The 24,515-nt window shown below is 46.0% G+C and overlaps 2 long non-coding RNA genes across 2 annotated transcripts in view; both read left to right on the top strand.

Annotated features, from left to right (window-relative positions):
• The window catches only part of LOC144115458 (uncharacterized), a 58,439-nt gene extending 50,288 nt beyond the window's left edge, over positions 1 to 8,151 (top strand). Inside the window, exon 2 of the long non-coding RNA XR_013311396.1 lies at positions 7,972 to 8,151. This is a non-coding gene — a long non-coding RNA (uncharacterized LOC144115458). The remainder of the gene's footprint in view (positions 1 to 7,971) is intronic.
• The window catches only part of LOC144115459 (uncharacterized), a 116,867-nt gene extending 101,828 nt beyond the window's left edge, over positions 1 to 15,039 (top strand). The window contains exon 4 of the long non-coding RNA XR_013311399.1: positions 14,856 to 15,039. This is a non-coding gene — a long non-coding RNA (uncharacterized LOC144115459). The remainder of the gene's footprint in view (positions 1 to 14,855) is intronic.
• Positions 15,040 to 24,515: the final 9,476 nt, after the last annotated feature.

Raw genomic sequence — 24,515 nt, forward strand, 5'->3', positions numbered from 1 at the left:
CAGCGTGAAGGTTGAGGAGCCTCAGTTGTTTATTCGTTCTCAGCGAAGACAAAACAGCATGCCTAAAGAATTACTAAGCGAATAGTTAAAGCAAGTATTGTATTCTTTAGTGAGACAGGAAAGCAGTCCATAGAAAAAGCAGCTAGATGAAAATTTGGAAGCACCCGCCATATGATTTAGTGGCTTTGGCGTTCGGCTGCTGATCTCAGGGTCGCGGGTTTGAGCCCGATCCTGCTGCAGTGGCAGTATTTCGACGGTGGCAAAACATAAAAACAATGGTGTGCTGTGCAACGTCAATGCACGTTGAAGAACCCCATACGGTCTAAATTAATCCAGAGCCGTCCACTGTGGTGTTCTTCATAGCCCATGTGTTCCTTCAGGAAGTTAAACCTGGCATATCACTTCCAAAGTTTGGAAGCCTGATAACTTGGTGATGTAGAGTCTTAATTTGCAGTGCAAGAGATGTTAGCGCTGGTTTACTATTGTGATGCATCCCAGAGCCGATGTGCTACATAGTTATGTTTTGTGAAACTCGTATGTGTTAATGAATATGAGGGCCGCTGGCAGAGTTTGCTCTGAATTTTTCATCATTATTCATGGCGTGGTCTGCACAATTCCTCCACTTTTCTGCTGAAACCGTTGGTGTCTTGTTTATGACCAGAGCTTCAACCAAAGGAAGCCATAAATCTTTATGCTCATTCTTGGTATCATTATTAACTTGTATCCAGAGAAACTCCATAGGTTAAAGCCTAGGTGGGAGCCAGAGCTTGACGTTGCCAGCCCTCGCCACAGCGACACCTACATGGTATTTGACAACACACAGTTTGGGCAGCTTCATGATTTATGGGAGCCACATTGTTGGCATCATAGCGTTCCATTAGTGTTCTCTCTGTCAGCTACTGCTGAACTGCTTCTTTGTGTAAAACTGTTGTCGGCATTGCTTCGTCCAGATGTGAATGGCACAACTGCTTGTGTTTTGCTACGATGTTTCTTTTGTCTGCCTCTGGAGCACATGAGTGCAAACATCTCAAAATGGTTGCCACCCGTATCTTCATAGCAGTCTTCACCCTTTTCGTTTTTTCTGCAGGAAACATACAGGCGGCCGTTGATGGGCCTTTCTCACTGCTGATGTGCATCACAATGATGCGGTGGCCCTTCCCTGGCAGCCTGCTCCAGGCCATGGTTGTCCTGATCTTGGCAGAAGCAGCACACGCTCGCCGTTCTGTCCTTCCACCAACACTGCGCTTGCTGCCGTTGCACATATCTCATCCAGGTAAATAATTTTGGAACCTACCATCTTGTACCTTAGGTAGGTTTGCTGCCTTGCGAAAGTGTCTTCTCTTTCAGTGGGCAGTTAGTGTAATTTTATTGCATGTTTTCTTCTGTCAAACGATGCGTTAGACATTAGAATACATGAATTACCGTGTGGTATTTTCCTACAAGCGCTAAATAATTTGATTGAATTTCTTCTCTCGTGCTGTTTCGGTTTCATTGACTGAATGACGACTGTGACGTCAAGTTGACGGTTTGTTCGCGTGATCTACTAGAAAAACTGTAATATAATCGCTGATATGTAGATTTAATTCACCATGACATTTAATCCAGCATCTTCCAAGGCATGGAATGACAAGCCTGTTAGTGATTATATTAAAGTTTTTCCAGTTGATCACGTGGCCAAAACATCAACTTGACGTCACAGTCGTCCTTCGGTCGACGAAACCGAAACAGCGTGAAGAAAAAATTCAATTGTAAACTATTTAGCGGTCGTACACAAATACCACAGGGTGCTTCATGTATACGAATGTCTACGATATCGTTTGAAAGAAGAAAACACGCAAGAAAAAATTTGGTGTCTATAGTCCTTAAAGGGGTGCAGGCACAAAATTTTAAACGCAATGAACGGCATGAGAGTGAGAGAGAGAAAGACTTTATTGTGCAGAGGAATTCGGGCCTCCCGGGACCCCTGGGTCCCCGCACGACCACACCGCACTCAACCGTTCAGGCTGAAAGGTCCATGACGCTGGCCGCACAGGTGGCGACGATCTTCTGTCGTGCCTGATCTGTGGAGCGTAGTGAGGTCTCCCAGTCCTCCCATGTTTGGAGTGGCTCCGGCCTGCTGGGTGGAGGGGAAGCCGGACAGATCCCGAAGATATCAGTCAGGTTTGCCTTTTGAGCATTGCACACAGGGCAGGAAGGTGGTATGGGTCGGTAGTGGGAGAGGAGAGAGGGGTTAGTTACCGTACGATTTCTTTCATGGGCGTAAGAAGTTGCCATCTTGCAAGTGTCTGGCACATTCTTTGAGGGGAACATAAGTTATTGCTGTTTTTAATGCTGTCCGATGAGCCTCTCGCCATTTCCACCTACATTGGGCTGCCTCCGCTGCTCAGTGGTTATGGCGCTTCACTGCTGACCTGAAAGACGCGAGTTCGATCCCGGTCGCGGTGGTCGAATTTCGATGGAGGTGAAATACTAGAGGCCCGTGTACCATTCGACGTCAGTGCACATTAAAGAACCCCAGGTGGTGGAAATTTTGCGGAGCCCTTCACTACAACGTCCCTCATAGCCTGAGTCGCTTTCGGACGTTTAACCCCCATAAACGAAACTATTTCCACCCACATCGAGTGATGTCATTGTGCACTTGCTTTAATTATTGTGACGTCGCTGAACTCAGGTGTTGTTCACTTCAGCGCTGGCGCTAACTGAGACCAAAGGCTTTGTGTACAAAATGGCTTGTAATTAATTATTCACACTGTGCACTGGTGTTTTGCTCTTATTTTCATGATTGCTAGGCCCGTAGGCCTCTTTGAAGGCAAATAAACTGACACCGAAAAACTTTGTGTCTGGACCCCTTTAAAGCATATGCCATGCAGTTACCATCTAACATAGTGCTGGGAAAAGTTGTGCATCCATGACCTCAATGCCAGCTTTGGGAAGTTGTCATACAGGGTGCTACGCTGCTAATCTCCACTTCCTGGCCATTCTGTGCTGGGTGTCGACCACTTCCACCTGCTTACTCTTGCCTCTCCTTCTTTCCATTAAACGCTGTCCATGCACTAACACCAAGCATTTTGCTGACAAATGCACATGTTTTATTCACAGTATGTCCCAAGTCTCTATCTTGCCAGAACTGTAGCAATTAAAGATTGTTTCTCATTGCATTACGAGAAAAAAAACTCCACTTGTTTGCTTCTTAGTCAAGTCCCTTAGGTGTACAGCAGACATGTTCAACAAGGAAGATTGTCACCATGCTGGGATCTATGATGAAAGATCAAACGCATTTTACATAGCACCTACTTTGACACAGACGCATGAAAACTATAGCCCATGCTCATTGTATTGGCTGCGCCGCCTGTTGGCCAGGCCGCGAAGCGTGAGCGGGTCGTGTCTGCTGCTCTCCCTGTCCGTTTCAGCGCGCTGTTGTGATAAGCTTGTGTTTTGATATTACATAGTGTGGAGTATTGATTAGTCGCGAATATATTTAAATGTAAGTCTTCAGTGACGTAAAGGGTCGTACTTCTGCGTAGCTGGCTGCTCGAAAACTTTTAAAATTTTCCAGGAACATGTCCTTGTGTCCCCTCCGTGCCTTCGCTCGTCAGCGGTTTTTTCAGCAGCGCAGGGTACAAAGGACGTGACAATTGCACAGACACGGCGCTGAACTTACAACAGGTTTATTGAGGTGATTTTCACTACTTAAATACAGTGGCAACCAATCTCAAATGAAAAGACAGATACACAAAACAGATTGACGAAAATGACAATTCCTGAGCACAGGTCTACAGTGGCACAAGACCAGCTGCGCACGTTTTTCTATTCTCATCAAGGAAACGTAGTACTTTATCAGACAGAGCTATTGAGGCAACGCTTACGCATTCATCTTTGAATTTATGGATTTCATGAGCTTCAATGATTTGACGAGTGATTTTGCCTCTACAGAGAATGGCTCTTCCTGAGAGCACACAGCGGCACATCTTCAGCTCATGGTGCACTTGAATGGCGGCGGTGGACCTCAGACGGCAGACAGGACTACGGAATTCTTATGGCAGTGCGCGCTGCCGCAGCTTCGAGCCATCACTAAGAGGACGCATCAGGAAAGCTTCAGTCCGGTCCACACCTATGGTGAAGTGTCCTTGCCGGAACAAGTACAAGACGTCCTTAGACGAGGACCGAAGTTCGCCGTGGAACCCAGGCGATCGGCACCGGAACTTCTTGCGATGGTGAGACAAGTTTCCAGCCTAGCAGCGGCTCCTGAAGTGGACCGATGTGTTTCAGATGGAGTGGACATTTTGGCAAAGTGTAAACCTACCAGGTGTAGAATTCCAATCAAATTCACCGTTTCGTTTTTAAAGAACAACTCGCTGACCCTATTACAGGCTGATGAAGAGGGAGGTTTTGCTGTGATGCCAAAAGCGCTCTACTTATCGAAGGCAGAAAATGCTATCAGTTCAACTTTCCGGCAGAGAAGCGATGTCGCTCTAAGTAAAGTGAAAGCCCGAGCACGGAAAATGTGTGCACAAATGAATTTGGAATCCCTAGCCAAGTGTATAGAGAAAAGCAAGGGGTCCTGCTTAAAGATATTCTTCACAGCCAAAACTCACAAGCTGGACTGCCCACTTCGAGCAATAGTCTCCGAGGATGGCACATGGCAAAAGTCTGTCGCGTTATTTTTTGCAAGACAAGCTGAACCTCTTAACCATTGACGACCCTTTTCAGGTGAAGAGTTCTAACCAAGTAATCGCTTTCTTGCAACAAAACCCAGGGAAAGGCTTTTCGGCCTGCTCTATCGATATAAAAGATTTATATTATTCCCTTCCGCAAAAGAAACTGCTGGCAAGCGTTGAAGAATGCAATTGATTCCTTTGGTGTGGTAGCTTTCCAGAATTCTGTAGGCATCAGCAATAGCAACTTCTTGGAACTCCTTACTTTTTACCTTAACTCCACATTTTTCACCTGGAATGAATCTGTTTACCTCCAGAGCAATGGCGTCTGCATTGGTTCATGCATAGCTCCGATACTGGGCGACATTTATCTCGCGCACCATGACAAGCTCCTTGATAGTCATCTCCACGAAAGCGTGGCTCGTGTTTTTAGGTTTGTAGATGATTTTTTAGTTTTGATGACATGTGCAGTTACTGACGCAGGGGCCTCGGTCTCGAAAGTTTTATCAATTTTTCACACCTGTCTTGACCCTCTTGTTTTGACGCATGAAACGCCTTCTGAAGGAAAGTTACGTTTTTTAGATCTTGCCATGTTCCTCAAGAATAGCCATGTGTGCTGGCGTTACGAGCCACGATGCCAGAAGCCCCTCACGCCTTTCGCTTCTGCACATTCTAAGCTTGTAAAGCGCGGCATCGCAAAGTTGCGTTTAAGAAATGCCCTAGAAAAATCATGCCATCATGCGATGCAAGACAGCTATCAAAATCAGGTGGTACGCTTACAAGCAGCAGGATACCCTTCCGACCTTCTGATTGCAATATCACAGAGCCTGCTAAGAGAAATCATTAATTCAGGCCGCAGAGATTCCACTGAAAGGCCCAAGGAAGAAAAAAGAAAGTATGTGGTTATTCCTTATCTACACCGCATTTCACATAATCTGAAAAGGGTGGGAGCGCGTGCCGTTGTAAACGTTGTTTTTTTCCGCGCCCGATAAGCTTTCCAAACTCTGCCATATTGTAAACAGCAGCAATGAAAGGATAGTTGGCTGCGATAAGAAACACCAAAAAGGTTTTGTACCATGTAGCAGCAATGTTGTGTACAGGTTTCCGCTTACATGTGGCAAGCACTACACGGGGCAAACTGGTCGTTGCCTCAACGTCCGGCTGCGGGAACACAACAACAACGTGAGCGGCACCGCTTCCCGTCACCTTGGCATTCATTGCAGAGACTGCACAGAGGAAAGAAAAAAGAACAAAAAACCACCGTGTTATTCTGTTTTCACTCAGTGTCGAGTGCTGTCAGATAATAGAACAAAAATCACTCGTGAAATCATTGAAGCTCATGAAATCCATAAATTCAAAGATGAATGCGTAAGCGTTGCCTCATTAGCTCTGTCTGATAAAGAACTACGTTTCCTTGATGAGAATAGAAAAACGTGCGCAGCTGGTCTTGTGCCACTGTAGACCTGTGCTCAGGAATTGTCATTTTCGTCAATCTGTTTTGTGTATATGTCTTTTCATTTGAGATTGGTTGCCACTGTATTTAAGTAGTGAAAACCACCTCAATAAACCGGATGTAAGTTCAGCGCCGTGTCTGTGCACTTGTCCCGTCCTTTGTCCCCCGCGCTGCTGAAAAAACCATGTCACACCAACTTGCCCAAGCTTCTACAGTATCAGCGTCAGTGGTAGATCGTGGCTGCTCGACGAGAAAAATAAAAATTTGCGTCGTATTGAATTTGTGCGCTAGAGCGTTAAATGCTTTTCTTGTATTTCTATCTTCCCCCACATTCAGTGAACATTTCGATGCGTACTTGCTTCGTCATGGCTAGCAAGGTGCAAAACAGGCGCGCTGTTTGCAAATGTGACAGGTCGCCCACCTTTCGATGTAAGCGCTTTTAAAGGAAAAAGGGTCGATGCAAGAAGCAGAGCTGGGGGACGCGGAGGCAAGTTGTGAGTGGCTCACTGCTACTGTATGCTTCTAACAATGAGTTAGCTGTATCGAGAAGCAGGAGATGGCTGAAAAGAATGCACCACACAAGTAAGTTGTTTTTATCAAAGGCAGTGCCCGTATTGCAGTTTCCCGTTGCTGCCTTGTGTCTGTATGGATGTCGTCATACTCATGTCGGACATTTATAAGAATTGACGTTCCATTCCAACCTGCGTATAAGCACAAAAACTGATGCATGTGCTTGTATTAAAGGAATGCAGCTGCAGGTGTCCTTTGCCTGCTGACAGCGTGAAGGTTGAGGAGCCTCAGTTGTTTATTCGTTCTCAGCGAAGACAAAACAGCATGCCTAAAGAATTATTAAGCGAATAGTTAAAGCAAGTATTGTATTCTTTAGTGAGACAGGAAAGCAGTCCATAGAAAAAGCAGCTAGATGAAAATTTGGAAGCACCCGCCATATGATTTAGTGGCTTTGGCGTTCGGCTGCTGATCTCAGGGTCGCGGGTTTGAGCCCGATCCTGCTGCAGTGGCAGTATTTCGACGGTGGCAAAACATAAAAACAATGGTGTGCTGTGCGACGCCAATGCACGTTGAAGAACCCCATACGGTCTAAATTAATCCAGAGCCGTCCACTGTGGTGTTCTTCATAGCCCATGTGTTCCTTCAGGAAGTTAAACCTGGCATATCACTTCCAAAGTTTGGAAGCCTGATAACTTGGTGATGTAAAGTCTTAATTTGCAGTGCAAGAGATGTTAGCGCTGGTTTACTATTGTGATGCACCCCAGAGCCGATGTGCTACATAGTTATGTTTTGTGAAACTCGTATGTGTTAATGAATATGAGGGCCGCTGGCAGAGTTTGCTCTGAATTTTTCATCATTATTCATGGCGTGGTGTGCACAATTCCTCCACTTTTCTGCTGAAACCGTTGGTGTCTTGTTTATGACCAGAGCTTCAACCAAAGGAAGCCATAAATCTTTATGCTCATTCTTGGTATCATTATTAACTTGTACCCAGAGAAACTCCATAGGTTAAAGCCTAGGTGGGAGCCAGAGCTTGACGTTGCCAGCCCTCGCCACAGCGACACCTACATGGTATTTGACAACACACAGTTTGGGCAGCTTCATGATTTATGGGAGCCACATTGTTGGCATCATAGCGTTCCATTAGTGTTCTCTCTGTCAGCTACTGCTGAACTGCTTCTTTGCGTAAAACTGTTGTCGGCATTGCTTCGTCCAGATGTGAATGGCACAACTGCTTGTGTTTTGCTACGATGTTTCTTTTCTCTGCCTCTGGAGCACATGAGTGCAAACATCTCAAAATGGTTGCCACCCGTATCTTCATAGCAGTCTTCACCCTTTTCGTTTTTTCTGCAGGAAACATACAGGGAGCCGTTGATGGGCCTTTCTCACTGCTGATGTGCATCACAATGATGCGGTGGCCCTTCCCTGGCAGCCTGCTCCAGGCCATGGTTGTCCTGATCTTGGCGCAAGCAGCACACGCTCGCCGTTCTGTCCTTCCACCAGCACTGCGCTTGCTGCCGTTGCACATATCTCATCCAGGTAAATAATTTTGGAACCTACCATCTTGTACCTTATGTAGCTTTGCTGCCTTGCGAAAGTGTCTTCTCTTTCAGTGGGCAGCTAGTGTAATTTTTTTGCATGTTTTCTTCTGTCAAACGATGCGTTAGACATTAGAATACATGAATTACCGTGTGGTATTTTCCTACAAGCGCTAAATAATTTGATTGAATTTCTTCTCTCGTGCTGTTTCGGTTTCATTGACTGAATGACGACTGTGACGTCAAGTTGACGGTTTGTTCGCGTGATCTACTAGAAAAACTGCAATATAATCGCTGATATGTAGATTTAATTCACCATGACATTTAATCCAGCATCTTCCAAGGCATGGAATGACAAGCCTGTTAGTGATTATATTAAAGTTTTTCCAGTTGATCACGTGGCCAAAACATCAACTTGACGTCACAGTCGTCCTTCGGTCGACGAAACCGAAACAGCGTGAAGAAGAAATTCAATTGTAAACTATTTAGCGGTCGTACACAAATACCACAGGGTGCTTCATGTATACGAATGTCTACGATATCGTTTGAAAGGAGAAAACACGCAAGAAAAAATTTGGTGTCTATAGTCCTTAAAGGGGTGCAGGCACAAAATTTTAAACGCAATGAACGGCATGAGAGTGAGAGAGAGAAAGACTTTATTGTGCAGAGGAATTCGGGCCTCCCGGGACCCCTGGGTCCCCGCACGACCACACCGCACTCAACCGTTCAGGCTAAAAGGTCCATGACGCTGGCCGCACAGGTGGCGACGATCTTCTGTCGTGCCTGATCTGTGGAGCGTAGTGAGGTCTCCCAGTCCTCCCATGTTTGGAGTGGCTCCGGCCTGCTGGGTGGAGGGGAAGCCGGACAGATCCCGAAGATATCAGTCAGGTTTGCCTTTTGAGCATTGCACACAGGGCAGGAAGGTGGTATGGGTCGGTAGTGGGAGAGGAGAGAGGGGTTAGTTACCGTACGATTTCTTTCATGGGCGTAAGAAGTTGCCATCTTGCAAGTGTCTGGCACATTCTTTGAGGGGAACATAAGTTATTGCTGTTTTTAATGCTGTCCGATGAGCCTCTCGCCATTTCCACCTACATTGGGCTGCCTCCGCTGCTCAGTGGTTATGGCGCTTCACTGCTGACCTGAAAGACGCGAGTTCGATCCCGGTCGCGGTGGTCGAATTTCGATGGAGGTGAAATACTAGAGGCCCGTGTACCATTCGACGTCAGTGCACATTAAAGAACCCCAGGTGGTGGAAATTTTGCGGAGCCCTTCACTACAACGTCCCTCATAGCCTGAGTCGCTTTCGGACGTTTAACCCCCATAAACGAAACTATTTCCACCCACATCGAGTGATGTCATTGTGCACTTGCTTTAATTATTGTGACGTCGCTGAACTCGGGTGTTGTTCACTTCAGCGCTGGCGCTGACTGAGACCAAAGGCTTTGTGTACAAAATGGCTTGTAATTAATTATTCACACTGTGCACTGGTGTTTTGCTCTTATTTTCATGATTGCTAGGCCCGTAGGCCTCTTTGAAGGCAAATAAACTGACGCCGAAAAACTTTGTGTCTGGACCCCTTTAAAGCATATGCCATGCAGTTACCATCTAACATAGTGCTGGGAAAAGTTGTGCATCCATGACCTCAATGCCAGCTTTGGGAAGTTGTCATACAGGGTGCTACGCCGCTAATCTCCACTTCCTGGCCATTCTGTGCTGGGTGTCGACCACTTCCACCTGCTTACTCTTGCCTCTCCTTCTTTCCATTAAACACTGTCCATGCACTAACACCAAGCATTTTGCTGACAAATGCACATGTTTTATTCACAGTATGTCCCAAGTCTCTATCTTGCCAGAACTGTAGCAATTAAAGATTGTTTCTCATTGCATTACGAGAAAAAAAACTCCACTTGTTTGCTTCTTAGTCAAGTCCCTTAGGTGTACAGCAGACATGTTCAACAAGGAAGATTGTCACCATGCTGGGATCTATGATGAAAGATCAAACGCATTTTACATAGCACCTACTTTGACACAGACGCATGAAAACTATAGCCCATGCTCATTGTATTGGCTGCGCCGCCTGTTGGCCAGGCCGCGAAGCGTGAGCGGGTCGTGTCTGCTGCTCTCCCTGTCCGTTTCAGCCCGCTGTTGTGATAAGCTTGTGTTTTGATATTACATAGTGTGGAGTATTGATTAGTCGCGAATATATTTAAATGTAAGTCTTCAGTGACGTAAAGGGTCGTACTTCTGCGTAGCTGGCTGCTCGAAAACTTTTAAAATTTTCCAGGAACATGTCCTTGTGTCCCCTCCGTGCCTTCGCTCGTCAGCGGTTTTTTCAGCAGCGCAGGGGACAAAGGACGTGACAAGTGCACAGACACGGCGCTGAACTTACAACAGGTTTATTGAGGTGATTTTCACTACTTAAGTACAGTGGCAACCAATCTCAAATGAAAAGACAGATACACAAAACAGATTGACGAAAATGACAATTCCTGAGCACAGGTCTACAGTGGCACAAGACCAGCTGCGCACGTTTTTCTATTCTCATCAAGGAAACGTAGTACTTTATCAGACAGAGCTATTGAGGCAACGCTTACGCATTCATCTTTGAATTTATGGATTTCATGAGCTTCAATGATTTGACGAGTGATTTTGCCTCTACAGAGAATGGCTCTTCCTGAGAGCACACAGCGGCACATCTTCAGCTCATGGTGCACTTGAATGGCGGCGGTGGACCTCAGACGGCAGACAGGACTACGGAATTCTTATGGCAGTGCGCGCTGCCGCAGCTTCGAGCCATCACTAAGAGGACGCATCAGGAAAGCTTCAGTCCGGTCCACACCTATGGTGAAGTGTCCTTGCCGGAACAAGTACAAGGCGTCCTTAGACGAGGACCAAAGTTCGCCGTGGAATCCAGGCGATCGGCACCGGAACTTCTTGCGATGGTGAGACAAGTTTCCAGCTTAGCAGCGGCTCCTGAAGTGGACCGATGTGTTTCAGATGGAGTGGACATTTTGGCAAAGTGTAAACCTACCAGGTGTAGAATTCCAATCAAATTCACCGTTTCGTTTTTAAAGAACAACTCGCTGACCCTATTACAGGCTGATAAAGAGGGAGGATTTGCTGTGATGCCAAAAGCGCTCTACTTATCGAAGGCAGAAAATGCTATCAGTTCAACTTTCCGGCAGAGAAGCGATGTCGCTCTAAGTAAAGTGAAAGCCCGAGCACGGAAAATGTGTGCACAAATGAATTTGGAATCCCTAGCCAAGTGTATAGAGAAAAGCAAGGGGTCCTGCTTAAAGATATTCTTCACAGCCAAAACTCACAAGCTGGACTGCCCACTTCGAGCAATAGTCTCCGAGGATGGCACATGGCAAAAGTCTGTCGCGTTATTTTTTGCAAGACAAGCTGAACCTCTTAACCATTGACGACCCTTTTCAGGTGAAGAGTTCTAACCAAGTAATCGCTTTCTTGCAACAAAACCCAGGGAAAGGCTTTTCGGCCTGCTCTATCGATATAAAAGATTTATATTATTCCCTTCCGCAAAAGAAACTGCTGGCAAGCGTTGAAGAATGCAATTGATTCCTTTGGTGTGGTAGCTTTCCAGAATTCGGCAGGCATCACCAATAGCAACTTCTTGGAACTCCTTACTTTTTACCTTAACTCCACATTTTTCACCTGGAATGAATCTGTTTACCTCCAGAGCAATGGCGTCTGCATTGGTTCATGCATAGCTCCGATACTGGGCGACATTTATCTCGCGCACCATGACAAGCTCCTTGATAGTCATCTCCACGAAAGCGTGGCTCGTGTTTTTAGGTTTGTAGATGATTTTTTAGTTTTGATGACATGTGCAGTTACTGACGCAGGGGCCTCGGTCTCGAAAGTTTTATCAATTTTTCACACCTGTCTTGACCCTGTTGTTTTGACGCATGAAACGCCTTCTGAAGGAAAGTTACGTTTTTTAGATCTTGCCATGTTCCTCAAGAATAGCCATGTGTGCTGGCGTTACGAGCCACGATGCCAGAAGCCCCTCACGCCTTTCGCTTCTGCACATTCTAAGCTTGTAAAGCGCGGCATCGCAAAGTTGCGTTTAAGAAATGCCCTAGAAAAATCATGCCATCATGCGATGCAAGACAGCTATCAAAATCAGGTGGTACGCTTACAAGCAGCAGGATACCCTTCCGACCTTCTGATTGCAATATCACAGAGCCTGCTAAGAGAAATCATTAATTCAGGCCGCAGAGATTCCACTGAAAGGCCCAAGGAAGAAAAAAGAAAGTATGTGGTTATTCCTTATATACACCGCATTTCACATAATCTGAAAAGGGTGGGAGCGCGTGCCGTTGTAAACGTTGTTTTTTTCCGCGCCCGATAAGCTTTCCAAACTCTGCCATATTGTAAACAGCAGCAATGAAAGGATAGTTGGCTGCGATAAGAAACACCAAAAAGGTTTTGTACCATGTAGCAGCAATGTTGTGTACAGGTTTCCGCTTACATGTGGCAAGCACTACACGGGGCAAACTGGTCGTTGCCTCAACGTCCGGCTGCGGGAACACAACAACAACGTGAGCGGCACCGCTTCCCGTCACCTTGGCATTCATTGCAGAGACTGCACAGAGGAAAGAAAAAAGAACAAAAAACCACCGTGTTATCCTGTTTTCACTCAGTGTCGAGTGCTATCAGATAATAGAACAAAAATCACTCGTGAAATCATTGAAGCTCATGAAATCCATAAATTCAAAGATGAATGCGTAAGCGTTGCCTCATTAGCTCTGTCTGATAAAGAACTACGTTTCCTTGATGAGAATAGAAAAACGTGCGCAGCTGGTCTTGTGCCACTGTAGACCTGTGCTCAGGAATTGTCATTTTCGTCAATCTGTTTTGTGTATCTGTCTTTTCATTTGAGATTGGTTGCCACTGTATTTAAGTAGTGAAAACCACCTCAATAAACCGGATGTAAGTTCAGCGCCGTGTCTGTGCACTTGTCCCGTCCTTTGTCCCCTGCGCTGCTGAAAAAACCATGTCACACCAACTTGCCCAAGCTTCTACAGTATCAGCGTCAGTGGTAGATCGTGGCTGCTCGACGAGAAAAATAAAAATTTGCGTCGTATTGAATTTGTGTGCTAGAGCGTTAAATGCTTTTCTTGTATTTCTATCTTCCCCCACATTCAGTGAACATTTCGATGCGTACTTGCTTCGTCATGGCTAGCAAGGTGCAAAACAGGCGCGCTGTTTGCAAATGTGACAGGTCGCCCACCTTTCGATGTAAGCGCTTTTAAAGGAAAAAGGGTCGATGCAAGAAGCAGAGCCGGGGGACGCGGAGGCAAGTTGTGAGTGGCTCACTGCTACTGTATGCTTCTAACAATGAGTTAGCTGTATCGAGAAGCAGGAGATGGCTGAAAAGAATGCACCACACAAGTAAGTTGTTTTTATCAAAGGCAGTGCCCGTATTGCAGTTTCCCGTTGCTGCCTTGTGTCTGTATGGATGTCGTCATACTCATGTCGGACATGTATAAGAATTGACGTTCCACTCGAACCTGCGTATAACCACAAAAACTGATGCATGTGCTTGTATTAAAGGAATGCAGCTGCAGGTGTCCTTTGCCTGCTGACAGCGTGAAGGTTGAGGAGCCTCAGTTGTTTATTCGTTCTCAGCGAAGACAAAACAGCATGCCTAAAGAATTACTAAGCGAATAGTTAAAGCAAGTATTGTATTCTTTAGTGAGACAGGAAAGCAGTCCATAGAAAAAGCAGCTAGATGAAAATTTGGAAGCACCCGCCATATGATTTAGTGGCTTTGGCGTTCGGCTGCTGATCTCAGGGTCGCGGGTTTGAGCCCGATCCTGCTGCAGTGGCAGTATTTCGACGGTGGCAAAACATAAAAACAACGGTGTGCTGTGCGACGTCAATGCACGTTGAAGAACCCCATACGGTCTAAATTAATCCAGAGCCGTCCACTGTGGTGTTCTTCATAGCCCATGTGTTCCTTCAGGAAGTTAAACCTGGCATATCACTTCCAACGTTTGGAAGCCTGATAACTTGGTGATATAGAGTCTTAATTTGCAGTGCAAGAGATGTTAGCGTTGGTTTACTATTGTGATGCATCCCAGAGCCGATGTGCTACATAGTTATGTTTTGTGAAACTCGTATGTGTTAATGAATATGAGGGCCGCTGGCAGAGTTTGTTCTGAATTTTTCATCATTATTCATGGCGTGGTGTGCACAATTCCTCCACTTTTCTGCTGAAACCGTTGGTGTCTTGTTTATGACCAGTGCTTCAACCGAAGGAAGCCATAAATCTTTATGCTCATTCTTGGTATCATTATTAACTTGTACCCAGAGAAACTCCATAGGTTAAAGCTTAGGTGGGAGCCAGAGCTTGACGTTGCCAGCCCTCGCCACAGCGACACCTACATGGTATTTGACAACACACAGTTTGGGCAGCTTCATGATTTATGGGAGCCACATTGTTGGCATCATAGCGTTCCATTAGTGTTCTCTCTGTCAGCTACTGCTGAACTGCTTCTTTGTGTAAAACTGTTGTCGGCATTGCTTCGTCCAGATGTGAATGGCACAACTGCTTGTGTTTTGCTACGATGTTTCTTTTCTCTGCCTCTGGAGCACATGAGTGCAAACATCTCAAAATGATTGCCACCCGTATCTTCATAGCAGTCTTCACCCTTTTCGTTTTTTCTGCAGGAAACATACAGGCAGCCGTTGATGGGCCTTTCTCACTGCTGATGTGCATCACAATGATGCGGTGGCCCTTCCCTGGCAGCCTGCTCCAGGCCATGGTTGTCCTGATCTTGGCACAAGCAGCACACGCTCGCCGTTCTGTCCTTCCACCAACACTGCGCTTGCTGCCGTTGCACATATCTCATCCAGGTAAATAATTTTGGAACCTACCATCTTGTACCTTAGGTAGCTTTGCTGCCTTGCGAAAGTGTCTTCTCTTTCAGTGGGCAGTTAGTGTAATTTTATTGCATGTTTTCTTCTGTCAAACGATGCGTTAGACATTAGAATACATGAATTACCGTGTGGTATTTTCCTACAAGCGCTAAATAATTTGATTGAATTTCTTCTCTCGTGCTGTTTCGGTTTCATTGACTGAATGACGACTGTGACGTCAAGTTGACGGTTTGTTCGCGTGATCTACTAGAAAAACTGTAATATAATCGCTGATATGTAGATTTAATTCACCATGACATTTAATCCAGCATCTTCCAAGGCATGGAATGACAAGCCTGTTAGTGATTATATTAAAGTTTTTCCAGTTGATCACGTGGCCAAAACATCAACTTGACGTCACAGTCGTCCTTCGGTCGACGAAACCGAAACAGCGTGAAGAAGAAATTCAATTGTAAACTATTTAGCGGTCGTACACAAATACCACAGGGTGCTTCATGTATACGAATGTCTACGATATCGTTTGAAAGGAGAAAACACGCAAGAAAAAATTTGGTGTATATAGTCCTTAAAGGGGTGCAGGCACAAAATTTTAAACGCAATGAACGGCATGAGAGTGAGAGAGAGAAAGACTTTATTGTGCTGAGGAATTCGGGCCTCCCGGGACCCCTGGGTCCCCGCACGACCACACCGCACTCAACCGTTCACGCTAAAAGGTCCATGACGCTGGCCGCACAGGTGGCGACGATCTTCTGTCGTGCCTGATCTGTGGAGCGTAGTGAGGTCTCCCAGTCCTCCCATGTTTGGAGTGGCTCCGGCCTGCTGGGTGGAGGGGAAGCCGGACAGATCCCGAAGATATCAGTCAGGTTTGCCTTTTGAGCATTGCACACAGGGCAGGAAGGTGGTATGGGTCGGTAGTGGGAGAGGAGAGAGGGGTTAGTTACCGTACGATTTCTTTCATGGGCGTAAGAAGTTGCCATCTTGCAAGTGTCTGGCACATTCTTTGAGGGGAACATAAGTTATTGCTGTTTTTAATGCTGTCCGATGAGCCTCTCGCCATTTCCACCTACATTGGGCTGCCTCCGCTGCTCAGTGGTTATGGCGCTTCACTGCTGACCTGAAAGACGCGAGTTCGATCCCGGTCGCGGTGGTCGAATTTCGATGAAGGTGAAATACTAGAGGCCCGTGTACCATTCGACGTCAGTGCACATTAAAGAACCCCAGGTGGTGGAAATTTTGCGGAGCCCTTCACTACAACGTCCCTCATAGCCTGAGTCGCTTTCGGACGTTTAACCCCCATAAACGAAACTATTTCCACCCACATCGAGTGATGTCATTGTGCACTTGCTTTAATTATTGTGACGTCGCTGAACTCAGGTGTTGTTCACTTCAGCGCTGGCGCTAACTGAGACCAAAGGCTTTGTGTACAAAATGGCTTGTAATTAATTATTCACACTGTGCACTGGTGTTTTGCTCTTATTTTCATGATTGCTAGGCCCGTAGGCCTCTTTGAAGGCAAATAAACTGACGCCGAAAAACTTTGTGTCTGGACCCCTTTAAAGCATATGCCATGCAGTTACCATCTAACATAGTGCTGGGAAAAGTTGTGCATCCATGACCTCAATGCCAGCTTTGGGAAGTTGTCATACAGGGTGCTACGCCGCTAATCTCCACTTCCTGGCCATTCTGTGCTGGGTGTCGACCACTTCCACCTGCTTACTCTTGCCTCTCCTTCTTTCCATTAAACGCTGTCCATGCACTAACACCAAGCATTTTGCTGACAAATGCACATGTTTTATTCACAGTATGTCCCAAGTCTCTATCTTGCCAGAACTGTAGCAATTAAAGATTGTTTCTCATTGCATTACGAGAAAAAAAACTCCACTTGTTTGCTTCTTAGTCAAGTCCCTTAGGTGTACAGCAGACATGTTCAACAAGGAAGATTGTCACCATGCTGGGATCTATGATGAAAGATCAAACGCATTTTACATAGCACCTACTTTGACACAGACGCATGAAAACTATAGCCCATGCTCATTGCATTGGCTGCGCCGCCTGTTGGCCAGGCCGCGAAGCGTGAGCGGGTCGTGTCTGCTGCTCTCCCTGTCCGTTTCAGCGCGCTGTTGTGATAAGCTTGTGTTTTGATATTACATAGTGTGGAGTATTGATTAGTCGCGAATATATTTAAATGTAAGTCTTCAGTGACGTAAAGGGTCGTACTTCTGCGTAGCTGGCTGCTCGAAAACTTTTAATATTTTCCAGAAACATGTCCTTAGGTCCCCTCCGTGCCTTCGCTCGTCAGCGGTTTTTTCAGCAGCGCAGGGGACAAAGGACGTGACAATTGCACAGACACGGCGCTGAACTTACAACAGGTTTATTGAGGTGATTTTCACTACTTAAATACAGTGGCAACCAATCTCAAATGAAAAGACAGATACACAAAACAGATTGACGAAAATGACAATTCCTGAGCACAGGTCTACAGTGGCACAAGACCAGCTGCGCACGTTTTTCTATTCTCATCAAGGAAACGTAGTACTTTATCAGACAGAGCTATTGAGGCAACGCTTACGCATTCATCTTTGAATTTATGGATTTCATGAGCTTCAATGATTTGATGAGTGATTTTGCCTCTACAGAGAATGGCTCTTCCTGAGAGCACACAGCGGCACATCTTCAGCTCATGGTGCACTTGAATGGCGGCGGTGGACCTCAGACGGCAGACAGGACTACGGAATTCTTATGGCAGTGCGCGCTGCTGCAGCTTCGGCAGAGAAGCGATGTCGCTCTAAGTAAAGTGAAAGCCCGAGCACGGAAAATGTGTGCACAAATGAATTTGGAATCCCTAGCCAAGTGTATAGAGAAAAGCAAGGGGTCCTGCTTAAAGATATTCTTCACAGCCAAAACTCACAAGCTGGACTGCCCACTTCGAGCAATAGTCTCCGAGGATGGCACATGGCAAAAGTCTGTCGCGTTATTTTTTGCAAGACAAGCTGAACCTCTTAACCATTGACGACCCTTTTCAGGTGAAGAGTTCTAACCAAGTAATCGCTTTCTTGCAACAAAACCCAGGGAAAGGCTTTTCGGCCTGCTCTATCGATATAAAAGATTTATATTATTCCCTTCCGCAAAAGAAACTGCTGGCAAGCGTTGAAGAATGCATTGATTCCTTTGGTGTGGTAGCTTTCCAGAGTTCTGCAGGCATCAGCAATAGCAACTTCTTGGAACTCCTTACTTTTTGCTTTAACTCGACATTTTCCACCTGGAATGAATCTGTTTACCTCCAGAGCAATGGCGTCGGCATTGGTTCATGCATAGCTCCGATAGTGAGCGACATTTATCTCGCGCACCATGACAAGCTCCTTGATAGTCAACTCGACGAAAGCGTGGCTCGTGTTTTTAGGTTTGTAGATGATTTTTTAGTTTTGATGACATGTGCAGTTACTGACGCAGGGGCCTCGGTCTCGAAAGTTTTATCAATTTTTCACACCTGTCTTGACCCTGTTGTTTTGACGCATGAAACGCCTTCTGAAGGAAAGTTACGTTTTTTAGATCTTGCCATGTTCCTCAAGAATAGCCATGTGTGCTGGCGTTACGAGCCACGATGCCAGAAGCCCCTCACGCCTTTCGCTTCTGCACATTCTAAGCTTGTAAAGCGCGGCATCGCAAAGTTGCGTTTAAGAAATGCCCTAGAAAAATCATGCCATCATGCGATGCAAGACAGCTATCAAAATCAGGTGGTACGCTTACAAGCAGCAGGATACCCTTCCGACCTTCTGATTGCAATATCACAGAGCCTGCTAAGAGAAATCATTAATTCAGGCCGCAGAGATTCCACTGAAAGGCCCAAGGAAGAAAAAAGAAAGTATGTGGTTATTCCTTATATACACCGCATTTCACATAATCTGAAAAGGGTGGGAGCGCGTGCCGTTGTAAACGTTGTTTTTTTCCGCGCCCGATAAGCTTTCCAAACTCTGCCATATTGTAAACAGCAGCAATGAAAGGATAGTTGGCTGCGATAAGAAACACCAAAAAGGTTTTGTACCATGTAGCAGCAATGTTGTGTACAGGTTTCCGCTTACATGTGGCAAGCACTACACGGGGCAAACTGGTCGTTGCCTCAACGTCCGGCTGCGGGAACACAACAACAACGTGAGCGGCACCGCTTCCCGTCACCTTGGCATTCATTGCAGAGACTGCACAGGGGAAAGAAAAAAGATCAAAAAACCACCGTGTTATCCTGTTTTCACTCAGTGTCGAGTGCTGTCAGATAATAGAACAAAAATCACTTGTGAAATCATTGAAGCTCATGAAATCCATAAATTCAAAGTTGAATGTGTAAGCGTTGCCTTAATAGCTGTCTGATAAAGAACTACGTTTCCTTGATGAGAATAGAAAAACGTGCGCAGCTGGTCTTGTGCCACTGTAGACCTGTGCTCAGGAATTGTCATTTTCGTCATCTGTTTTGTGTATCTGTCTTTTCGTTTGAGATTGGTTGCCACTGTACTTAAGTAGTGAAAATCACCTCAATAAACCGGATGTAAGTTCAGCGCCGTGTCTGTGCACTTGTCCCGTCCTTTGTCCCCTGCGCTGCTGAAAAAACCATGTCACACCAACTTGCCCAAGCTTCTACAGTATCAGCGTCAGCGGTAGATCGTGGCTGCTCGACGAGAAAAATAAAAATTTGCGTCGTATTGAATTTGTGCGCTAGAGCGTTAAATGCGTTTCTTGTATTTTTATCTTCCCCCACATTCAGTGAACATTTCGATGCGTACTTGCTTCGTCATGGCTAGCAAGGTGCAAAACAGGCGCGCTGTTTGCAAATGTGACAGGTCGCCCACCTTTCGATGTAAGCGCTTTTAAAGGAAAAAGGGTCGATGCAAGAAGCAGAGCTGGGGGACGCGGAGGCAAGTTGTGAGTGGCTCACTGCTACTGTATGCTTCTAACAATGAGTTAGCTGTATCGAGAAGCAGGAGATGGCTGAAAAGAATGCACCACACAAGTAAGTTGTTTTTATCAAAGGCAGTTGCCGTATTGCAGTTTCCCGTTGCTGCCTTGTGTCTGTATGGATGTCGTCATACTCATGTCGGACATTTATAAGAATTGACGTTCCACTCCAACCTGCGTATAAGCACAAAAACTGATGCATGTGCTTGTATTAAAGGAATGCAGCTGCAGGTGTCCTTTGCCTGCTGACAGCGTGAAGGTTGAGGAGTCTCAGTTGTTTATTCGTTCTCAGCGAAGACAAAACAGCATGCCTAAAGAATTACTAAGCGAATAGTTAAAGCAAGTATTGTATTCTTCAGTGAGACAGGAAAGCAGTCCATAGAAAAAGCAGCTAGATGAAAATTTGGAAGCACCCGCCATATGATTTAGTGGCTTTGGCGTTCGGCTGCTGATCTCAGGGTCGCGGGTTTGAGCCCGATCCTGCTGCAGTGGCAGTATTTCGACGGTGGCAAAACATAAAAACAACGGTGTGCTGTGCGACGTCAATGCACGTTGAAGAACCCCATACGGTATAAATCTGGAGCCGTCCACTGTGGTGTTCTTCATAGCCCATGTGTTCCTTCAGGAAGTTAAACCTGGCATATCACTTCCAAAGTTTGGAAGCCTGATAACTTGGTGATGTAGAGTCTTAATTTGCAGTGCAAGAGATGTTAGCGCTGGTTTACTATTGTGATGCATCCCAGAGCCGATGTGCTACATGGTTATGTTTTGTGAAACTCGTATGTGTTAATGAATATGAGGGCCGCTGGCAGAGTTTGCTCTGAATTTTTCATCATTATTCATGGCGTGGTGTGCACAATTGCTCCACTTTTCTGCTGAAACCGTTGGTGTCTTGTTTATGACCAGAGCTTCAACCAAAGGAAGCCATAAATCTTTATGCTCATTCTTGGTATCATTATTAACTTGTACCCAGAGAAACTCCATAGGTTAAAGCTAAGGTGGGAGCCAGAGCTTGACGTTGCCAGCCCTCGCCACAGCGACACCTACATGGTATTTGACAACACACAGTTTGGGCAGCTTCATGATTTATGGGAGCCACATTGTTGGCATCATAGCGTTCCATTAGTGTTCTCTCTGTCAGCTACTGCTGAACTGCTTCTTTGTGTAAAACTGTTGTCGGCATTGCTTCGTCCAGATGTGAATGGCACAACTGCTTGTGTTTTGCTACGATGTTTCTTTTGTCTGCCTCTGGAGCACATGAGTGCAAACATCTCAAAATGATTGCCACCCGTATCTTCATAGCAGTCTTCACCCTTTTCGTTTTTTCTGCAGGAAACATACAGGCGGCCGTTGATGGGCCTTTCTCACTGCTGATGTGCATCACAATGATGCGGTGGCCCTTCCCTGGCAGCCTGCTCCAGGCCATGGTTGTCCTGATCTTGGCACAAGCAGCACACGCTCGCTGTTCTGTCCTTCCACCAACACTGCGCTTGCTGCCGTTGCACATATCTCATCCAGGTAAATAATTTTGGAACCTACCATCTTGTACCTTATGTAGCTTTGCTGCCTTGTGAAAGTGTCTTCTCTTTCAGTGGGCAGCTAGTGTAATTTTTTTGCATGTTTTCTTCTGTCAAACGATGCGTTAGACATTAGAATACATGAATTACCGTGTGGTATTTTCCTACAAGCGCTAAATAATTTGATTGAATTTCTTCTCTCGTGCTGTTTCGGTTTCATTGACTGAATGACGACTGTGACGTCAAGTTGACGGTTTGTTCGCGTGATCTACTAGAAAAACTGCAATATAATCGCTGATATGTAGATTTAATTCACCATGACATTTAATCCAGCATCTTCCAAGGCATGGAATCACAAGCCTGTTAGTGATTATATTAAAGTTTTTCCAGTTGATCACGTGGCCAAAACATCAACTTGACGTCACAGTCGTCCTTCGGTCGATGAAACCGAAACACCGTGAAGAAAAAATTCAATTATAAATTATTTAGCGTTCGTACACAAATACCACAGGGTGCTTCATGTATACGAATGTCTAAGATATCGTTTGAAAGAAGAAAACACGCAAGAAAAAATTTGGTGTCTATAGTCCTTAAAGGGGTGCAGACACAAAATTTTAAACGCAATGAACGGCATGAGAGTGAGAGAGAGAAAGACTTTATTGTGCAGAGGAATTCGGGCCTCCCAGGACCCCTGGGTCCCCGTACGACCACACCGCACTCAAACGTTCAGGCTAAAAGGTCCATGACGCTGGCCGCACAGGTGGCGACGATCTTCTGTCGTGCCTGATCTGTGGAGCGTAGTGAGGTCTCCCAGTCCTCCCATGTTTGGAGTGGCTCCGGCCTGCTGGGTGGAGGGGAAGCCGGACAGATCCCGAAGATATCAGTCAGGTTTGCCTTTTGAGCATTGCACACAGGGCAGGAAGGTGGTATGGGTCGGTAGTGGGAGAGGAGAGAGGGGTTATTTACCGTACGATTTCTTTCATGGGCGTAAGAAGTTGCCATCTTGCAAGTGTCTGGCACATTCTTTGAGGGGAACATAAGTTATTGCTGTTTTTAATGCTGTCCGATGAGCCTCTCGCCATTTCCACCTACATTGGGCTGCCTCCGCTGCTCAGTGGTTATGGCGCTTCACTGCTGACCTGAAAGACGCGAATTCGATCCCGGTCGCGGTGGTCGTATTTCGATGGAGGTGAAATTCTAGAGGCCCGTGTACCATTCGACGTCAGTGCACATTAAAGAACCCCAGGTGGTGGAAATTTTGCAGAGCCCTTCACTACAACGTCCCTCATAGCCTGAGTCGCTTTCGGACGTTTAACCCCCATAAACGAAACTATTTCCACCCACATCGAGTGATGTCATTGTGCACTTGCTTTAATTATTGTGACGTCGCTGAACTCAGGTGTTGTTCACTTCAGCGCTGGCGCTAACTGAGACCAAAGGCTTTGTGTACAAAATGGCTTGTAATTAATTATTCACACTGTGCACTGGTGTTTTGCTCTTATTTTCATGATTGCTAGGCCCGTAGGCCTCTTTGAAGGCAAATAAACTGACACCGAAAAACTTTGTGTCTGGACCCCTTTAAAGCATATGCCATGCAATTACCATCTAACATAGTGCTGGGAAAAGTTGTGCATCCATGACCTCAATGCCAGCTTTGGGAAGTTGTCATACAGGGTGCTACGCCGCTAATCTCCACTTCCTGGCCATTCTGTGCTGGGTGTCGACCACTTCCACCTGCTTACTCTTGCCTCTCCTTCTTTCCATTAAACGCTGTCCATGCACTAACACCAAGCATTTTGCTGACAAATGCACATGTTTTATTCACAGTATGTCCCAAGTCTCTATCTTGCCAGAACTGTAGCAATTAAAGATTGTTTCTCATTGCATTACGAGAAAAAAAACTCCACTTGTTTGCTTCTTAGTGAAGTCCCTTAGGTGTACAGCAGACATGTTCAACAAGGAAGATTGTCACCATGCTGGGATCTATGATGAAAGATCAAACGCATTTTACATAGCACCTACTTTGACACAGACGCATGAAAACTATAGCCCATGCTCATTGCATTGGCTGCGCCGCCTGTTGGCCAGGCCGCGAAGCGTGAGCGGGTCGTGTCTGCTGCTCTCCCTGTCCGTTTCAGCGCGCTGTTGTGATAAGCTTGTGTTTTGATATTACATAGTGTGGAGTATTGATTAGTCGCGAATATATTTAAATGTAAGTCTTCAGTGACGTAAAGGGTCGTACTTCTGCGTAGCTGGCTGCTCGAAAACTTTTAATATTTTCCAGAAACATGTCCTTAGGTCCCCTCCGTGCCTTCGCTCGTCAGCGGTTTTTTCAGCAGCGCAGGGGACAAAGGACGTGACAATTGCACAGACACGGCGCTGAACTTACAACAGGTTTATTGAGGTGATTTTCACTACTTAAATACAGTGGCAACCAATCTCAAATGAAAAGACAGATACACAAAACAGATTGACGAAAATGACAATTCCTGAGCACAGGTCTACAGTGGCACAAGACCAGCTGCGCACGTTTTTCTATTCTCATCAAGGAAACGTAGTACTTTATCAGACAGAGCTATTGAGGCAACGCTTACGCATTCATCTTTGAATTTATGGATTTCATGAGCTTCAATGATTTGACGAGTGATTTTGCCTCTACAGAGAATGGCTCTTCCTGAGAGCACACAGCGGCACATCTTCAGCTCATGGTGCACTTGAATGGCGGCGGTGGACCTCAGACGGCAGACAGGACTACGGAATTCTTATGGCAGTCCGCGCTGCCGCAGCTTCGAGCCATCACTAAGAGGACGCATCAGGAAAGCTTCAGTCCGGTCCACACCTATGGTGAAGTGTCCTTGCCGGAACAAGTACAAGACGTCCTTAGACGAGGACCAAAGTTCGCCGTGGAACCCAGGCGATCGGCACCGGAACTTCTTGCGATGGTGAGACAAGTTTCCAGCCTAGCAGCGGCTCCTGAAGTGGACCGATG

Source organism: Amblyomma americanum, chromosome 1 (genome assembly GCF_052857255.1).
Source record: "Amblyomma americanum isolate KBUSLIRL-KWMA chromosome 1, ASM5285725v1, whole genome shotgun sequence".
Classification (NCBI taxonomy): domain Eukaryota; kingdom Metazoa; phylum Arthropoda; class Arachnida; order Ixodida; family Ixodidae; genus Amblyomma; species Amblyomma americanum.